The sequence below is a fragment of the Canis lupus genome, chromosome 17, assembly GCF_011100685.1.
Source record: "Canis lupus familiaris isolate Mischka breed German Shepherd chromosome 17, alternate assembly UU_Cfam_GSD_1.0, whole genome shotgun sequence".
NCBI classification, from domain to species: Eukaryota; Metazoa; Chordata; class Mammalia; order Carnivora; family Canidae; genus Canis; species Canis lupus.
Window position 1 is genome coordinate 37558541 of NC_049238.1, and position 19387 is coordinate 37577927.

At 48.8% G+C, this 19387-nt stretch overlaps 1 pseudogene; it reads right to left on the minus strand.

Moving 5' to 3' along the window:
* Positions 1 to 1078: 1078 nt before the first annotated feature.
* LOC119864018 lies at positions 1079 to 1187 on the minus strand (annotated as a pseudogene).
* Positions 1188 to 19387: the final 18200 nt, after the last annotated feature.

The following is a 19387-nucleotide window of genomic DNA, read 5'->3' on the forward strand; positions in this document are numbered from 1 at the left end:
GTTTATTTTTCTCCTTATAGGTGACCCTAAGGGAGATGGCATGATGTGGTAGCTTTCAGCTGGGTTGACATAGCAACCTTGGTTTTAACAGGCAGGAGAATAAGAAATTTGCTTGTTAACACTGCAAGATTCTTGAGCACTTGGTATGTAGAGAGTAAAACAGAGGTGAATTTGCACTTGATCTTAGCCAAAAGTCTGAGAAGTGATAAGAGGTGAATCAGAGTCAGGGAGCTTGAGGTGAACCAAGACCACTTTGGGTCCCAGGTACTTGTTATGGGTTCAGAGTTTCCAGTTCTGCTTTGTTCAAGTTCTTAGTACACCTTTCCACAAAGAAAGAGGGAAAGACAGTAAACAGTTCTCATCCTTTGCCATGTTACCTTTCAGGAAAGATACTGGTCTATAGGCTGGGGTCCAGGCACCTAAGATCTAAGATGCCCTTGCCCATAACCCTGGCTCTGCAGGCCCAGCGGGTGATTTTTGTGTTCCAAGTTTCATCTCTCCAGGATCATCCTCCAAGGTAACACCCCCCTTCCCTACCCCCACCCACTGACATATAAAGGAAGGTCTGGGGAAGGGAGGAGGAGCATTACAATTATTAGAGGTTAGTTATTGTTATTGTTATTGTTGTTTTGGCATGTGTTTGTTCATTCTCCCACATCATTTGTTGAATAGACTCTCTTTTTCCTCCATTGAACTGCTATTGCACTTCTGTCAAAAATCCACTGGACATATTTGTATGACTGTATTTCTAATCTCCTAAGACCCATCAATCTATGTATCTCTCCATCTGCCAATACTATACTATCTTCATTGCTGTGGCTTTATAGTAATTCTTAAAATTTAGTAGTGTGAATCCTAAAACTTTTTTTACCCAGGATTATTTTGACTATTCAAGTTTTCTTTGCCTTCCCACATAAATTCTTTTAGTTTTACAATTCATTTAAAGCAAGTGGCAATCTTCAAACTGGCAATGGTTATTCTGAAGTTGTTACACTAGCTGTGTTGTCATTTCTCAGGGTTGATCAGATAACCTAGGGTCAGACATTCCCCACATAAGATGAATCATGAGTCAGGATGGACTTATCACCAGCATTAATAAAGCCAGAGTTAGAAACAGAACTAGGTCTGGGGGACACATGCATGGTCTTAATATATAGTAAATGTTTAGCCTGGGAGGAGCATTACAATAACTGAGCATCTACTTTGTAAGCGCCAGCTACAGATGCTGTCCAAGGTCCTGACTGTATGCTATTTCTGCCGTACTAGGTGCTCTTATTCCTAAAGAAAAGGGCCCTGAGATCTTGAATCTTGGAGCTGGATTGTCTTGGTGGCTCTGCTTTACCACTTACTGGAGGGCCTTAACAAGTGGCTTAGCCTCCTGTGGCCTCAGCTGTCCCCCCTGTGAAACTGGGATGATAAGAACACCTACATTTTGAGAGTTGTTGTAGATTAAATGAGATAAGTCAAGCACGTGACACAGGGCTTGCTAAGTGCTTTGACGCTTGTAGGGGTGGTGATGATAATAAAATAGTGTGGGCTCTGAAAGGCATCCCCAGATGTTATCCTTGGCCTCAGTGCTACCTGGAATTTCCAGCTACTCAGCAGAGAGGTCTTGACGCTGGCAGCTCTGGGAGTCCAACTCTATTTCTCACTTGCCTGGGGCAATTTATTTCCTCCAGATAATTTCTATTCTGGAGTCTGAGAGTTGGGTCCCGCGTTGCTGCCCCAGCGGCACAATGTCAGAACTATTCCAAAGGACGGAAAGGCCCCTCTTCTCCTCCAAGTGTCCTCCTCTGCGGGGAGGAGGGGGGGGTGCGGAGAAGCGGCCGCGAAGAGGGCGAGCCCTGCGTGGGCCGACACTCTTGCTCCCCGTGGCCGACTTGCTCTAGTTCCCTCCTCCCACCGGCTGGGTCTCCAGGTGCCTTCCTTTAATTAAAAGTCTTTAGCCTTCCGCGACACTGGCCCTCATTTGCATGGCATCCTTCCTTTTATGCAGCTTCGGTATCAGAGCGAGCCAGGAGGTTAACGGAGCGTCCTCGCACCGCGCCCCGGGACAGCCGGCTGAGCCGAGCGCCGGGTCCCCGCCGCGGCCCCCCGGGACTCCGCACGCCGCGGGGCAGGTCGCTGCCGGGTTTCCAGCCGCTCTGAGGCCCCGCCTGGCTCGCCGGGCTCAACGCGGGCGGTAGCAGAGGGGCCCCGGCTGCCCGGAGCCGGCGCGGGCGTGGCCCAGGCTCCCCGCCTCCGTGCGTTTACAGCGCGCGTCCCCTGCGGCCCTCGCAGCCTGGGCGGGGACCTCTGCGTGCCTGCAGCCGCGGGAGCTGGTCTCCGCGCACCGGGATCAAAGAGGAAGGCGGGTGTTCTCCAAACACCTGTGTTTGCCTGACACTGGATGGAGCTCCTGGGGCTATTGCTGGGCAAGTCACCACTCCCGCCCCAGGACCCAAGAGCTGATCAGAAGAAAACTGTGTTGGAGATTAGGCAAAGAACTGTGATATTAAGGTAGAAGGTGGCTAAACACTGCTGGAAGGCTTCACCTCAAGGGGCACTGGAGTTCAGAGGAAAGCAGAAAGTGAACTGCCAGTTAATGCCAGGACCTTACCTATTGGGAGGAGGGGGAGGAGAATGAGGAGCAGGAGGAGAAGTAGGAGGAAAAGGAGGGGAAAGAGGAGAAGGAGGAATGGGGGAGAGGAGGAGATTCTGATGCTTAGAAAAATCGGGCAAATTCACCAAGGGCATATAGATGATTTAAGCCTAGTTCAGCCCACCTCCTAGGCCCATCTTATTCCGCTCAGAAGGCAAGGAAGCATCCACCTTGGAGTGACCAGACCTCCTTCCCTTCCAGGTGCTCATGCTGGAGTGGGGAAGGTAGACTCAGACCTGGGAGGCTCTAGGTCAGGGATTTACTTCTGAGCCCACAGTGGGCTCCACTTTATGGTTCTGGTTTCCTTGGCAGACATAGAATTTTCTGTATAGCCTCCCCTAGTCTGTTCAGTGCCCCACCCACTGGAGTCCCTCCATCACCAGCAGCCCCAATGTCTCAAGGCTCAGGAAACAAGAGCAGTCGACCCTTTTTACGTGACAGGCACAATTTTTACAGATAAGGAAGAGGAGGGGCAGTGAGGGCTGCTATTTTATTTTATTTTATTTTATTTTATTTTATTTTATTTTATTTTATTTTATTTATGTATTCATGAGAGACACAGAGAGAGAGGCAGAGACATAGACAGAGGGAGAAGCAGGCTCCCCAAAGGGAGCCGGATATGGGACTTGATCCCTGGACTCCAGATCATGCCCAAAGCCTAAGGCGATGCCCAACCACGGAGCCACCCAGGCATCCCCACTCTTGTCTTTGCCTACTTTTTTACTCCTTTTGTCAGATTGATTCCGAAGACCTCCCTTCCCCCAAATTCTGTGAACTCATTTAACTCTTCCTTTCCACAAATCACTTTTCCCCTTTTCATTTCCTTGGACTAGGTGACAGATACCATGGGGTCCTGGAGTTATTGTGACTTTCTCCATGCACAGTGTCTGATACCAACTAGGCAACAAATAATGGATGAATGAATGAATGGGCTCAGAATCTGATTCAGCCTTTCACAAGTTAAAGACAGAGGAGGAAAGGGACATGGACCAACATGGGGAAGGGTTAGAGCCCCTCATTCACTGGCTTGTTTCCCCACTATCCCAAAGTCATCCTGAATGTAGACACCAGGCTGTTGTGCCATAAGACCCTCCAACAATACTCCAGAAGAAGGCAGGCAGCCTTCCTGCTCACTTTATTACATGAAGCCCCTGGAACTGGGAGTCTGAAGGCCTCCTTTGCCTCCTGGAGCAGCCCAGACCAGCAGACAGTCCGCTGACATTACTTCAGGCCTAGGACAGGGCAGAGTGAGCTCAGGACTTATTCTAGAGGTTTATTTTCAAGGCATTTTCAGGAGCACATTCCCCTTTCCTGCTAGCTGGTGGAGCATGTAGTATAGAAATCTTCCATTAGGATTTTCTTAGCCATGGACCCCACAGATGGGTGAGCTCTCCCTTCTCCCTTGCCATGGGTGCTTGGGCAAGTTGAGGGAGGTGGGAAGACTGCTGACAGTGATGGCATCAGCAAACAGCTCCAGAACATGTTTCGAAAGCATTACCTCCTATCATCCTCACCAGCAACTGCTGATGTTTGTGTTGATCTGCTTCATGGATGAGCAAAGGGAGGCTCTGATGGGTTCAATCACATATCTGGGGTTACCTAACTCCTGAGTGTTGAGGCCAGGATGTGCGCCCAGACCCTCTCATTCCAGAGACTTCTAAGAGCGGTTAGGAAAGGCCATCTAGAAGGCAAATGGGGCCTGGAAAGGACCCTTGACTCTCCAGGCTTGCCCAGGAAAGTGGAATCTTTTTGAATAGGGCACTTGAAAGAACACCTTTCTTGAAATGGCCTCCAGTAGGTCTCTCCTCTGATTCAGACACTGTGACTATAAAGATGTATTAAAACACAGACATTTTTGTTGAGAACAGTGTGACAATATGACTTCTAGAGCCCAACAGACAGTAGCAAGCACGGGGCCATTCGATTAGCTTGCTGTCACCCAGAAAGCAGAGAGCATGACCCTCAGGGGGTGGATCAGGCACAAAGTGAAGGAGCTGTGGGAGGATTGGAGATGAGGAGGGGAGGAAGACAACGGTCTGAGCAGTGAGGCCCCTGAGTGGAAGTGTTAAAAGAGGGGGGGCTGAGGGCTGGAAAAAAAGACCTTCATGAGGCAAGATCCTAAGATTGCTTGTTCCCTCCGTGTCCTCACTGCCTTGTACAACTCTTGATACATGTAGGTTCTCAATAAATACTGAACGTAGTAACTATTAAATGACTGTGCCAGGAAGAAATCCTTGAGGGAGAACATCTGGGAGCAGGAGAGGAGCCCGGCAGGCAGATCTTGTGCAGGTGAATTCTATTTTCAGACTGGCTCTTTGTGAGAGAGGGAGTGTGTGTGTAAGGGGGGTGCATGCAAGTCACCATGCTTGAAACCCTCGTTTTCTCATAGTGCCTTCTTGGTCGCAGAAAAAGAGAGGCATTTCCTAAAAGGTTTAAAAAAGCTTAGTTGATTTTAATGTTGAATATGCAGTTAGGCTTGGCCTGGGAGTGGGCCAATTCTGTGGGATTAGGTGAGGGTGCTGGCTTGGTAGAATGTAGACAGTTCTTCACTGATGAGGTGAAAGGAAAGGTCTGGGTAGGTCAAGAGGCACAAGGAATGTTCATCCCACAGGAGGGAGGCTTGTCTCCACCTAGTGCAGACATAACAGCAGCATCAGCAGTGCCAGCGGTCTTCCTGGATGACATATTCATTGAAACTCTTTAGTTGCAAGTAAAAGCAACCAATTTGGATCAATTAGAATATTTTCACTGCTAAAGCAAAAACTAGAATTTCTTCTCCTTCCTCCTCTTCCCCCGTTTCCTCTCTCCCTTCTTCCTCCTCTCCCTTCCTCCTCCTCTCCCTCCTCCCCCTTATTTCCTCCCTCCCTCCTCCTCTCCCCTCCCCACTTCTTCTTCCATCTAAATTGAGTTCTTTGGGCTTTAAACCTGCCTCTAGCCCTAACTTGGGGATTTGGTGAATTAACACATGAATTCATCCTTGGCATTTTAGATGCAACTGTGTTCAGATCTCTAGAGGGCATTCTACCAGCCACTGGTATGGAAATAACTGGGATGCTCTTCTGAGTCTAGTAGATGCTTTTTTCTGTTTTGGCTAGACATTCCAGCTGAGACAGGGGTATTCCTGGGGAAGAGGTCACGTGGCCTTTCCTAGAGACAAGTCAGGAAACATGGTGGAGGCAGTGGGCAGCCCTTGAGGTTGGTGAGACTCACTTTTCAAAGAGAAAGAGAGAGAAGGCTCTTCAGTCTTGGTCCCTGCATTTCATATCTGTGAGTGCATGTACAGGAGTGTTCTTTCCATTCCCTATCTTAGAAGTCTTCAAAGAACTAGAGGTCAGGACTAGCACTGATGAAAGTTCACAAGTTTTTTGTTTGTTTGTTTCATTCCTAGCTCCTATTTCTTTTGGGGGAGTGGGATGGGGATGCTGAGCAGGCTGGGGAAAGGAGAGAGGCAGCAAACATGATGAGTTCCTGAGGACTAAGGCAAAGGAAAAAACAAATCCACTAGAAGCTGGTCTGGGTCTGTAAAGGTCTGAGCACTTAAAATGTCCTGGGATTCTCAGCCAATGTCCTTGGTGGTTTCTTTCTATTGGCTAAACTCTGCCTGTAAATCAGGCAGGTGCCACCAGGTGGAGAAGTGTCTAGATTACAACCTTATGACTCTTCCCGTGAGTGTGGGTAACTGAGAAGATACAGGGTTTAACCATCATGCTTAAAGATGTTGCTAAACGCATACACACACACACACACACACACACACACACACACACATCCAAGATACTAATTATTGAGAAAGGACTCCTTTATTAGCAAGTATAGAGATTTATGAAAGTTACTTATCATTAATCCTCTCCAGGACTCTGTTGTTTTTTCTTGCAAAGTGATTTCTAAGTTCCCTCTAAAGTTCTAGAAGTCCATAATATAACATTTTAACAAATATTTACAAAAAAGGTTTATTCTACTTTGATTTTTCCTGGCTCCTTAGGGCTGTGGGGTCTCAGCCCCATTTCCCATCTCTTTCCTTCTTTCTTTTAAAGATTTATTTATTTATTTGAGAGAGAGAGCAGAGGGAGGGGCAGAGGGAGAGGAAGAAAATCCTCAAGCCGACTTCATGCTGAGCACAGAGCCTGACATGGGGCTCAAACCCTGAGATCACAAACCTGAGCTGAAACCAAGTCGTATACTAAACCAACTGAACCACCCAGGCACCCCTTCATCTCTTCCTTTCTTATGGATTGGTTGAGCTCTGTTTCTTTTAACATCAACAACCATTTAACATCAATTTTCTCAACTTCTTTCCTCTCTATTTAAGATGTCTCTATCTCTCCACTCATCCATTCTCCCCTTTTCTCTGGTGTATTAGACACAAACTTTGTGTACTTTCTTAGATTCTTTCAACTGTCTCTTTTCTCTTTCTTGTTTGGAACCATTCCATCCTTCTACTTCAAGTCTTGATCATGCTGTGAGATTTGACATGTTGGTGGACAAATATTGAAGAGCTATTACAGATATTTGGAGGCATTTGCTTGCTGTTGGGTAAGTCTTGATTGGTGGGAAATGAGACACTGGAGGAGGATGGTCACAGAAATTCCCTATCTCTTTCAGTGGATACTTCACTGAAGGTATGATTTTCTTCTTGCATCTCTTGCAACCAGCATGCCAAGTGAACGTGTCTCATGAATGAGGTGCTGTGTGTTCCTGGATTGTTATAAATTTTCCACCAGCACAGTCCCATTTTAGCACAGTGCTTCACACCTTCTCCTGCCTTGCTTCTATCTTTCCTTAATCCTCACTGTCCTGGGGGCTTGCACCTCTCTGCCAGGTAAAGTGTCAACACTTCAATCCTTCCCATAAGCTCTGCTTTCTATAGGATCGAGGCTGAGATAATTGACCTTAGAAGACAATGTCCCCTTCCTTTTAAGGACAATTCTCTCACTTGGGTTTTCATTTCAGTCTCTTTCTGCCTCCTCTGTGCTTCATTAACCATTCTTCAATTACATTTTTGAGATATAATCAACGTAGAAATTTTTCCATTGTTTTGAGTTTTCCACTTCTTCCTCTTTGTGGATTCCTTTCTCGTAGTCTATGAACACACTCAAGTATTTTTATGAAAAATAAACATTTCCTTTACTAAAAGTGTTAAGTTGCATATCTTAATGAAAAGATTTCTTATGAAGTTATATGTAACTGCCTTTATTCCTTTTCTAGGGCTGCCATAACAATGTAACACAAATTGGGTGGCTTAAGGCAATAGAAATGTACTTTCTAATGGTCCTGGAGGCCAAAAGTCTGAAATCAAAATGTTGGCAGGGCTATGCTTCCTCTGAAGCTTGGAGAGGAGGATCCTGCTTTGCCCCTTTTGCATTCTGGTTGCTCCAGGTGATTGCTGGCTTGTGGCAATGTCACTCCAATGTCTGCCTTTATCTGCATGGGGCTGGGGCCTTCTGTGCGTCTATGTCTTCATAGGGCATTCTCCTTTGTCTTGTAAGGTCATCAATCATATTGGATTAAAGGCCCATCTTAATGACCTCAACCTAATTATATCTGCAAATATCCTATTTCCAAATAAGGGCACATTCATTGGTGCCAGGGATTAGGACTTCAATATCTCTTTTGGGGGGACACAATTGAACCCATAACACTTAGCCTAAAGGTTCTTACTGCCAATGCATTCCTTGGCTTCTTGTAATTAGGTTCTTTTCCATACCTTGCCATTTGTAAACATCACCAATGCCAAATTCAATGGCTTTTGTTTTTTCTTTTTTTAAGATTTTATTTACTTGAGAGAAAGAGAGAATGAGAGAGGGAGAGTGAGAGAGAGCATGAGCAGGGGGGAGGGGCAAAGGGAGAGGGAGAAGTAGGCTCCCCACACTGAGCAGGAAGCCCTACATGGGACTCAATCCCACCGTCCTGGGATCATGACCTGAGCTGAAGGCAGACGTTTTACTGACTGAGCCACCCAGGTACCCCATTCAATGGCTTTTCTCAGTCCTTATCCTTGTGACTGCCTTGCTGTATTTGTCATGGTTACCTTTTGCCTCCATCCTAAAGCCCCCTGCTAACTTGATTTCCAGGTTGTTGTGCACATCTGTGGCTCCTTCTGTCCTCCATATTGTGGAAATGCCTTCTTCTATGGCTTTTCCTTCTCGCCCCATCTCCAATTCAAGATGTATTTTAGTGTTGGGGCCTTGGTCATATTCTCATCTTTCAACACACTCTCTCCTCTGGCCTACTCCCAACCTTCACGCTTCAGTGCTCTCTTCGAAGTAGATAACAAATATATCTCTCTGGTCCAACTGTCTCCAGAGCTCAGGGCGAGTACTGCTGCTTGGAAATCACTGAAGGGCCGCAAAGATAATATATCCCAAGCACAACAGATTGCCTTTACACACACACACACACACACACACACACACGCACACACGCACACACACACACACACACACACACCCTGATCAAAGAAACAACTTGTTTCTCTTCTTGGCTTTCCTATTGCTAGTAACACCCCACCCCCCTGCCCACTCTTTGTTTTTCAGGTATCTGTGTCAGTCTTTGTGAAATTGTTCTGAGACTTCCAGAAATACTGTGGCACTTTGAATGTGGACAGGCTCTCTCAAGAATGGGTGGAAACAGTTCAGTGAGATGTGCCTTATTGCCGTTATTGTGAACTCAGCTTTAGACACAAGCTGTTGAGACCTGGGGAACTCAGGCTTATACCTGATTCTGTGGGCTAAGATGCCCATGGCAATAAGAACAAAAGTATATGTAACAGCCAACTTGAGAATATAGATAACTCTGGGCCTGGTTTCAGACCCAATGAGGCCAGGGACACCCCCTCACTCATATGCTGTTGGATTTGGAACATATGACTTCCACATTAATTCTACATTTTTTTCAGAGTCTCTGGTGGAGAATCTCACACATAACTAGCTTCCCATAAATGTGGTTGAATGATGGAATTTGCTTGGGTGCTTATCTCAGCCGTAAGACCCAATAGACTTGCACTCATAGATCTGTAAATAAGCAGCTCATGCTGCTTCTCTGCAACTCAGCTCCCCATAACCTTCCTTCCCAGCATAGCGAGATAGCATAATAATGTCCATGTTTAAGATTCAGGGCTGGAGTGGACTGTAAAGATGTACCTGCTCCAATCCTTTGATTCTGTTTAGACACTGAGGGGCTTCCCCAGGGCCCCCTGTGCAGTCCCCTTACATGCTGTCTGCATTATTTTCTTTCTCCAGTTCATCTGCTTAAGTGTGTTGGGTGGGGGTGCAGTCCCATTGCACATTTTCATCCTGTGACATCCACCCATAGCACCTTGGAAATGCTGCCTAGCAGCATCTTGGTCTAATGTAGGGATATTGTCCTGAGGTGGATCACTGGGGCCTGGAGGGCTCAGCAGAGAGAGGAGAGAAAAGGAGTGTTCAGAGATTGTCGTATATCAGGGAACATCACCTCTTGTGTTCATATGTAGCTGAGTGCATGTTCTGTTCTCAATCTGTTGGGACCTTATAGCCTCTTTCAGTAAAGGAAGCCTTGGTGGTTAACCAAAGATGGGTAACAGTCACACATTTAACACCTCTTTATATAGGGGGCCTGTTACTATGCCTTGTCTTAATATAGTGGTTTATACACAGCAGGACAGAACAGGAATGCAGGGTTTATTTTATTTTACATTTAATTTAACTTATTCATAAGTGTGTGTTGGGGGCGTGAGGATGGCGTGGGTGCCCCACATGACCTGAGGTCCAGGCTTCACACAGGAAGCTGACAGCTGCAGAAGATGCCATAAGATCTGGGAAGACCTTTGGAACCTAGGGTCTGTGTTCACAGAACCCTTGAAAAGGTTCCAGGCTGCTGGTGGGTTCCAGGCAAGCGGGAGGAAGCCTGTAGGCCTTGCAGAGGCCTGGGGACCCCCATCTCCCCGACATTCAGGTCTCCCATGTTACATGACGTCTTCTCTGCCTCGGTGTCCTCTTCTCTGACCCTTGATACCACTGCATAGCAGTTGCACATTGGGCAACTGTCACATTGGCTCTGGGGTAGGGGGATTTCTAGCATAGAGCAGGAGGGAATGGAGGCTTAGTGAGGCGTCATCCACACAAAGTCCCAGTAGGATGGTGGTGGCAGCAGAGCCAGAATAAACACTAGGCTCCCCGAGTCCACGTCCTCCCTGTGGCTGCCTTGCCATTCCCTTAGCCTGCTACCTGTCTCCCCATCTCAGAGAGCAGTGCCCAGTGGCTTCTTGGGCTTTCCATTTTCCTCTAGCTCTGTGCTGGAAATACAGTAAGCAATGAGTTTGCTCCATGCCAGGCACCTGCTGGGCTCCAACTCATTGATTCTCTCAATAGTCATATGAGGTAGGTACTGATTTCTTCATGATGCAATGAAGGAGCCTGAACTCAGCGAGATTGGAAGGTGTCCTCAAGTCACCCAGATACTTGCTGGCTGCTGGAGGAGCAGAGGAGGGCCTCCCCAAGCACTGTGCACCCTCCACCTGCCACCCTCCACAGAGCACCTCGGGCTGAGCTCTCCATGCCAGCCCTTGCACCCCAACTGGCTCACCTGGGCAGGCGAGTGGAGACTGCACGGCTGGCGAGTGATACATGGCAAGCGTCGCCTCTTGCCTGACAGGCAGAAGATAAACAGCTCCCCGTTAAATCTCACTTAATGCTGATATTTATAAATTTATTCAGCTTGTGTTTACTGAATCGAGAGAATGCCTAATAACATAACGTGCTTCATCTCACATGTTCCTACTAATGAGAATGCAAGTATTGCTTAATTTTTTTTTTAACATTTCATTTGCTTTCCACACCCCCCCCCCCCCCCCGCCTCCTCTTGTTGTTGGTTCAGACTTTAAGTTGTTGCCAAACTCTGGAAAGTTCGGGCTTCTTAGATGTTAGTGAGGAGAAGGGCGATGTGGGCCTAGGTCTGTAGTTGGAGCTAGCCCCGTCTCCACATGCAGTTCACCCCCCATCGTCGGTGCCCACAGAGTCAGGGTGGCAAAAACAGGGAACCTGCTGAGGGAAAATCAGCCTGCTGTATTTCAGGGTGCTACATGCTCTGGGGCAGAGTTGGCAAGTGCTTTGAAGTTTCAGGGTAGGGAATTTAGGGCAGGGAGTGGGGGGATAGAGTCCTGGACTTGAGAGAGACCAGGAGGGTGGCCAGAATGACTGGAATGTAGACACTGTCTGTGGGGCTGTGGTGCAATTGTGTGTGAATGTGTGAGTGTGTGTAAGGATGTGTGTGAGTGTGTGGATCTGTATGTATCCATATGAGCTTGTGTAAGAGAGTGGGAGAGAGGGAGACTCCATTTTCCCTGTGGTTTGATCTATTCACTATGAGTTTGTTAAGATGAAGGCCTTCCTCTGGCTGTTTATGGAACTAAGGTGAGCTGTGAGGGCTGCTGTAGGCAGCTGTGGGGGTGCTGGGCTGGCAGGCTGCACCGGGCCAGGGAAGGTGCCAAGAGCAGGGCAGGGGAGGCGACAGATCAGCCAAGCTCAGGAGGGTGCTCTGAAATGCATTCTGGCAGAGGGCCGAGCAGGGAGAGCTGGGCTGGGCTGGGCTGGGCTGAGCTGCCTTGGGGAGGAGGGGGTGGGAGAGAGGAGTCAGGTGGCAAAGTGCCAGGCCTGGGTGGCCTGGTAGATGGGGAGTTGAAAGGGGGAGGACACCATGGAAAAGTCTGGAATCAGGGTTGGGTGTGCTGAGAGCTAGAGCTGGGGAGGAGGAAGGTGGAGACATGCTGCCCTGGGGGGACGGGGCGGGGGGGGGGGGGGGGTGGGGACAGGACTGGGATGAGTGATGGCAGGTGCACAGAGACAGGGAGAGGGAGATGAGTCTGCTTCAGGGGAACAGGAGCAAGATCTGGGATGAGGAAGTGTGGAAAGGAGATGGGTGCAGGCCTGCCTGGACCCCCTGCTCCCTGCCGTTCCTCCCAGGTGGCTGCTGTCTATTCTCTCCCAGCCCCGCGTGGAATCTTCACGCCGTCCACACATGCTACTTGCTCGTGTAGTTTTCCTTCTCTTTTGCTCTTCTAAGCAATCATCCCTACCATTTCTAGTTTGAAAAAATGTATAACCTTAAATATAAAAGTTGAGTGGAATATTTCATACGTTCCTGTCCAGACACCCTACACATCCAAGCTCCTACATAGCTGTAGATACTTCTCTTATGATTCAGCTAGTGCCATCCTCCCCCACCCTCCATCCCTGTGCATTGGCTGGAGGAGAGGCTGTAAAGAAGGGGACCTGGCGCTCTGGCCCTGACCCCGTGACCTTGGATGAGCTATGGGCCTCTTTGAGCCTCATGATTGGAAGCCCCGGGCCTTCTGGTCTTATTCTGGGTGGCAAATTCTGGTCTGGCCACCATCTTCTGCAGGTTAGCAGAGCAGGAGGTGGGCCTGGCACGGCCTGTGGCAGCTCCCGGAGAGTATTTTCGGCTTTTTTCTCACTTGAAAGGCAGGACAAGGCTGTCTTTTCTGAGGCCTGGCTTATTAGGGGGTCTCTTACCTTTGGGCATTACCCAGGAAGCTGGGACCACCATGGGAACCCATGGAACCTAGAGTGAGGATGAAAGCTCTAGCTAAGTGCCAAAAATCATTTCTCCGAGGGCAAGGGTAGATGAGGTGCTGAGTTCCAGTTCTGCCCATCCCCGGGGTCATGTCCTATACAGAATCCTCTCCCTGTCTGTGTGTCAGTTTCCCCATCCATTTAAAAGTAGGTTGTCATCAGATGAACAAGAAAACCTTTCCAGCTCTAGCTATGGCCTAATTCCACAGCCACCTGCCCCAGCAGCCCTAAACCACGGGGTCCTGGCCTCTACCTCCCAGACCTGTGGGCTTCCCTGAGCAGTGCTGGGGAGGGGCAGCTCTCCTTGCCAGGCTCACCACATCCTGGTCCATCTAGTGTGCTTCCCTGAGGGTTGGGGGACAGGCAGGTGGCATGGACGTCAGAGGCCTTGGGTAGCAGACATCTATGTTCGGAGTGAGTGGAGATGCCCCAGGCTCAGCCAGAACCACTTCCTTCTGCTTCCAGTCCCCCAGATTCGATCCTTTCCCCATGCAGCCTTTGTATGTCTACACTCATACCTCTCAGGCTCCTCTAAGGATGCTCAGCCATCCCATGCTCCTCTCCTGCTCTGCAGCAACAGCAGGAACTTCCTCTTGAACCCCCACCCCCAATGCCTCCCTCTGGGCTCAGCTCTGTTTGGGGTTCCTTCAGGAGGATGGGGAGGGAGACAGGGGCTCATCCCTCTCTTTTGTGCTGCCTCTCCCTCCCACTTCCGCTCCCCTCGCTGCTCCGGGTGACCTTTCACCCCTCCCTTGGATGTCCCTCAAAGGCAGCTCCTGTGGTTAATAACTTCTGCTGGCAGCCCCACACAAAGCCAGGGCCGGAAACCATTGTCCCCGGGACAATGGCCGAGCAGCCCAATAATGAGGCGGCCACAGTGTTGTCTGACATCCTACGTTGCCCTGGCAAAGGAGGAGGGGCAGTGGGGTTCGCCATGCCCTCGCCTCCTGCAGTTGAATTATTTCCCCTCGCGCATGGTGGTTCCTCTTTCTGAGGAGACTCCAGGCACCTGTACCCTCCGATCCGCCGCATTTTCCTAAGATTGCACGCTGGGTACATGTCACCCAGAGACACCCATCCCCACCAATACACACCACCCCTGCTCTGGCTCCTTTTTCCCCTCCCAAGTCCAGAGTCAGAGCACCACACAGTTTAGCACTTGATTGGTTCTGGCAAATGAATCAGAGAGGGAAGATCTTAGCCTGCTGCCTGATGGGGAGCATGTGGTACTCCGAAAACAGTGTGTGCTCTGGAGCCAGCAGGTGTGGGTTCAAAGTTTCCCTCCTCTCTTCCTAGCTGTGTGACCTTTGGGAAACTGTTTAACCTCTCTGAATCTCTGCTTATTCACTTGTAAAAGGAGGGGTGGGATGGGAGCCCAGAGGAGAGCCCTCCAAAGTCACCTGAGAGGTGAGAATCTGTGACCTCCAGCTGTTGCCACACCCTTGCTACTCTTGTGGGAGATTTGAACACCGCCCCCACCTCCCCTGCTGTGGGAGTAGCCCTGCCTCAGTTATAACTGGACTTCGTTTTATCCAGGCCCCTGTCTTGTGACCCAAACCAGAGCGTAAATTACTCAGGGACATAATGTGTCACGTGCTGTTCCTTTACCTCTCCCCCTCGGGCCTCTGCACAGTGCTGGGCACTCAGGGGAGGTCCCGGTGAAACCACAAGAGTTGATTGCTGATATTTGCAAAAGGCTCTCAAGTGACCGTCAGCTCTGCTGCCCACTAGAATTACCTGGATAGGAACGCCTGGGAGGCTCAGCGGTTTAACGCCTGCCTTCGGCCCAGGGTGTGATCCTGGAGTCCCGGGATCGAGTCTCGTGTTGGGCTCCCTGCCTGGTGCCTGCTTCTCCCTCTGCCTGTGTCTCTGCTTCTCCCTTTCTCTCTCTGTGTCTCTCGTGAATATGTAAATAAAATCTTAAAAAAAAAAAGAATTAACTGGATAGTTTTACAAAATGTCCAGGAATTTTGATTTAATTAGGATGGTCTATGGCATTGTGTGTGTGCACTTGTGTGCACGACAGGTAGGAGGATTAATATACAGGTACAGAAACACTGATTTGTGTCCTCAGAGAACATGTCATCTCACATTTATGACAGCACAGTCCTTCTCTAGGGGGAGAAAAGGTCTATGTTGTAAGACATTCTGGGATGCAGTATTCTTTACTATGGCTTTACAGTAAGCAAAAATGGTTTAGAGCTAGGGATAGTTTTCTTTTTAAATCAACTTTATTGAGATGTAATTTGAATATACTAAAATGCACCCACTGGAAGGGTATACAGTCCACAAGTTTTGATAAACACACACATCTATATTACCACTGCCCCCATCAAGATACAGAATAATCTATCATCCCAGAAAGGTTCATTGCAGATCTGAGATTTCGAAAGCTTCCCAGGTGATTTTGTGGCACCGCAGAGTCTGAGATGAGCGTCTGGTCTCCAAGGTTCTCAGACTGGCAAACCCTGGTTTTGAAGCTTCTGGCCTCATGAAAATCATACCCTCAGATTTTTTCTCTTTTTTAGCTCAGCCCAAACCCTGAATCCCAGGAAAGAGGCCCAAGTGTGATGACATCTCCCTTTCTTCTCCCTCTGGGTATTGTCTGTCTCTTCCTGCCCACTCCCACCTGCCCTGTACCCACCTGTGTCACTCTCCTGGGATAGACCTCCTTTTCTGCCTGCTTCTGAATGATTTGCCCATTCTCAGCAACACCTACCTTTCCCGGTCCACTCTCTTCCTTAACTTACTGAGCAAGTATTTATGAAGTAATAGCACTGGGCCAGGCCTGATCATGCCCTTGAGGAGGAAGATAAACCAGAAGCTATGATTAGGTTAGGGAAGAAGGCAATTGAATAACAGAATTACTCAACTCAGCTGGGAGAGACCTTAGTGATCCCCCCTGTATTTCATGGATAATGTTTGGGGAAGCCCGCACAGGAATTCCAGTAAGGGAGGGATAAGTAGAGTAGACTTGGCGGGAGAGGAGGGATTTGAGAAGGACTCTGGAGTTGGTGTTGCAGGGGATGTGAGAAGTCAAAGCAGGGCACCCGGACTGAGAGGGGAAGGAGACACTGATGGAAACTGGGCCCCGATTCTCAAAGGATGGGGAGGAGATCCTGTGGAGTTAGCTGCCCAGACAGCTGGCATAACCTCAAGCTGCCAGGATAGTCATCACTGCTGGGACTTGGGAGGTGACAGTTCGGTTTCCCTCTATCCAGGTCCCTTCTGAGCACTGGGTATGTGTTTTCACTTCCCCCAGCACACACGAGGTGTGTGCCTGGGGTGGCCTGAGGATTAGGTCCTATAAACCCTGGGATCTGGAGATGTTTGGTCTGGCGGTGGGGAAGAGGGGCACATTTTAAACATTAGCAAGACTATAAACACCAATGTCAATAGTAATGTGGACTTTAGAGAGAGGTAGGATTCAGTTCACCCTTTGGGTGAGCTAGGTTCTAACACTCATCCCCCAAGATAGACTGTGCCACCTAAAGAGGAAGGGATTTTCAGCTCCTGAACATGGACAGCTGAGAATGGACTGGAACGAAGATGTCAGACTTCTAAGCTTCCCTGTCCCCTCCCTGAGAGCCCACCAGGGGAAGCCAATCATCCTGGTGGCCTGGAGTCCCTCTTTGTGTCCAAGATACAGCGCCCCCCCCCCGCCCCCCCGGGATTCCCCCATAGTTACTGGCTGAAACATGTTTCTTTCTTTCCAGGGTAGGAGGAGCCATTTACCTCCCGGTATATAGCCACTCTAGAATTTAATATTTACAGGCAAGAATGCAGATGGCAGCATAGGTTTAAGAAAGAGGAGGGCAGCGGGGTTCCACCAGGCTGCATCTGAGGGAACTTTAGGTATCTGAAAAAATATAGACCTGGAATTTAAATAAAAGGTCAGGGCTGCACGTGTAGAAATGAGGGTTAAAATAATGGAGCAAGGCTTGTCTAGGAATATCATGAGGCTCCAGGTTGCTATGGATTGGATGTCTTGTAGGGTTCAGGGGGAGGATAAAATGTGAGTGGAATTTGGCCGTGACCAGCCCTGGGAGTGGGTTCAACCGGGCCCCAGCAGCTGTGTGTCCTTGGGCATACTGTTGATTGTTTCCCCTTCTGCATGAAGGTGAGATTGTCATCCAAATATTTAAGCTTCTTCCAGCTTAGATGCACTAGAATTCAGTAGTTTCAGGATTTAAGTCAACTTCCCGTTCAGCAGTGGAAATCAGAGCCCAGCTTCAAGTGTATGGTGGAGCCAGTGTCCAGTAGAGCCAGCCATGGTTACATTGGGACAGTCTAGAGGGAGAGGGGCAGAGGTGGATGATAAAGATGATTTGAAGTGGGAAAGAAAAAAATGGATGTCCTCAGTTCTTTCAGTCAAGCATTGCAGAAGCTTGCTTGTCAGCCAACTGTCTGCCAAGCAGACTTGGAACGTCCCCGCAGGACCTCACAGGGGTTGCCTGGTCCATGTTCCACAAAGCAGGAACAACTGCTGGTTAATTATGCAGATGGGAGGTGAGGAGCGCAGCTGTCTTGGGAGAGAACTCATCAGAAGCTGTAACTTCTGCAGTCAGCTCCTGGCCAGATGTAGGGGACAGGCCAGAGGTCCCTATGGAATGGCTCTACAGGGTCTGTCCTGCCTGACCCTTGCTCTCTGCTGGGAGGGAAGTGCTCACTCCCTTGGCTGGCTCCATTGAACCGGGAAGGAAGTGGCAGACAGTGTGGGCTCCAGAGCTTCAGTACTCTGCTCACACTGTATGGCTCATCTCTCCAGCTGAGATCTGCACTCTGGGGTAAAGATCCCAGACCTCAGAAGGAATGCAGTCTTAGGAGACCATGAACAGCAGGAGAGCCCTTCTGATCACTAGACCTGAAGGATGCAGGGATGCAGCCATCAAGATGGAAAAGCCAGGATGCCAAATACCCCTCTCTCTCCTGGATCCCAAGGCAATCTTTCCCACTGATCCACACTGGCCTCAGAATATGTCTTAACACAGCACTCTCATCAACGGAGTGGCCACATTTGATGAACCCTTGACCTTCTCTAGACTAAGCTTAATTCCAACCCTAGAAAATGCCTTTGGTGACTTATAGGACATCCTTCCTGTGGCAACTGCACAGAATACTCTGCTGGTGGACAGGAGCAGGGTGGCCAATACAAAAAAACCTGATGGCCCCACTGTTAACAATACCCACAACAAAGTAAAGCCACAAATCGCTCCTTAGCAATTGATTGCAAAAAGTTACTCATTATCACTTTTCTATTTGATTTCCTAAAAGAGCAATTCAAAATCACATAGGCATTCATACAATTTTGGTTGACACTCAAGTAAATTGCATGTAGCAGGTACTTATCAAGCACTTTTGAGGGAGCGGATGCATGAATGAATGACGAATGAAATGAAAGTTTTAGTTTTTGTTCACATCATCAATATTCTGTATTGTTTCCTGAAAAGTTTAGCTTCCCTTTGTAAATCTTTGTCAAGGGGAAGCCATCTCTCCATAGGCTGCAATATGCTGGTGCTGAGCTTTTGCCAGGGAAACATTTCCCAGCTCTGCAAGTCACTCACCCTCTTTTTCTGGGAAACACATGGGCCTCAGAGAGGGGTTTTGCAAGAAGGGTGCGCCATCCTCCCCCCCCCCCCACCCCACCCCTTGAAGTAAGAGTACAGCTGCTCCACCTTCCTGTTGTCCCACATACTCTGGGCAAAATGTGTTGGTCATTAACTTTGTAAACTGACTTTCTGAACAACTGTGGGTTATTTAGTTTTGGTGTCTATTCACACAACTCTTTCCTGGTACGTTTCCTTTCCTTTGTGTTTGCTTTGACTTATTGTAAGATCAGGGTGCAGCTCCTGAGATGTTCTGCAGGGCAAAACAATCGGGTGTGTTGTGAGGTGTGATGTAAATGAATCACCAGCTGGCACAAGGGAGCCACCTGCATTGGTGCACACTCCGATCGCCAGGTGAGGGTTTGGCATCCAGTAAGTAGCATTCATACATCTACCCAGAGAGCCACTAGCATCGGCTCATTGTTGCTTCCAGGGACTCTGGATGACCCTGGGTTTGCTGGCAGTCTTCTCCCTTACTTTCCTGCCATTCCTGGCTCCTGACTTGGACAGTGAGGACATCATCCCCCCAGGATGGAAGGGTAGGGGAGATAGGCTGGTGGTCATGACGGTGG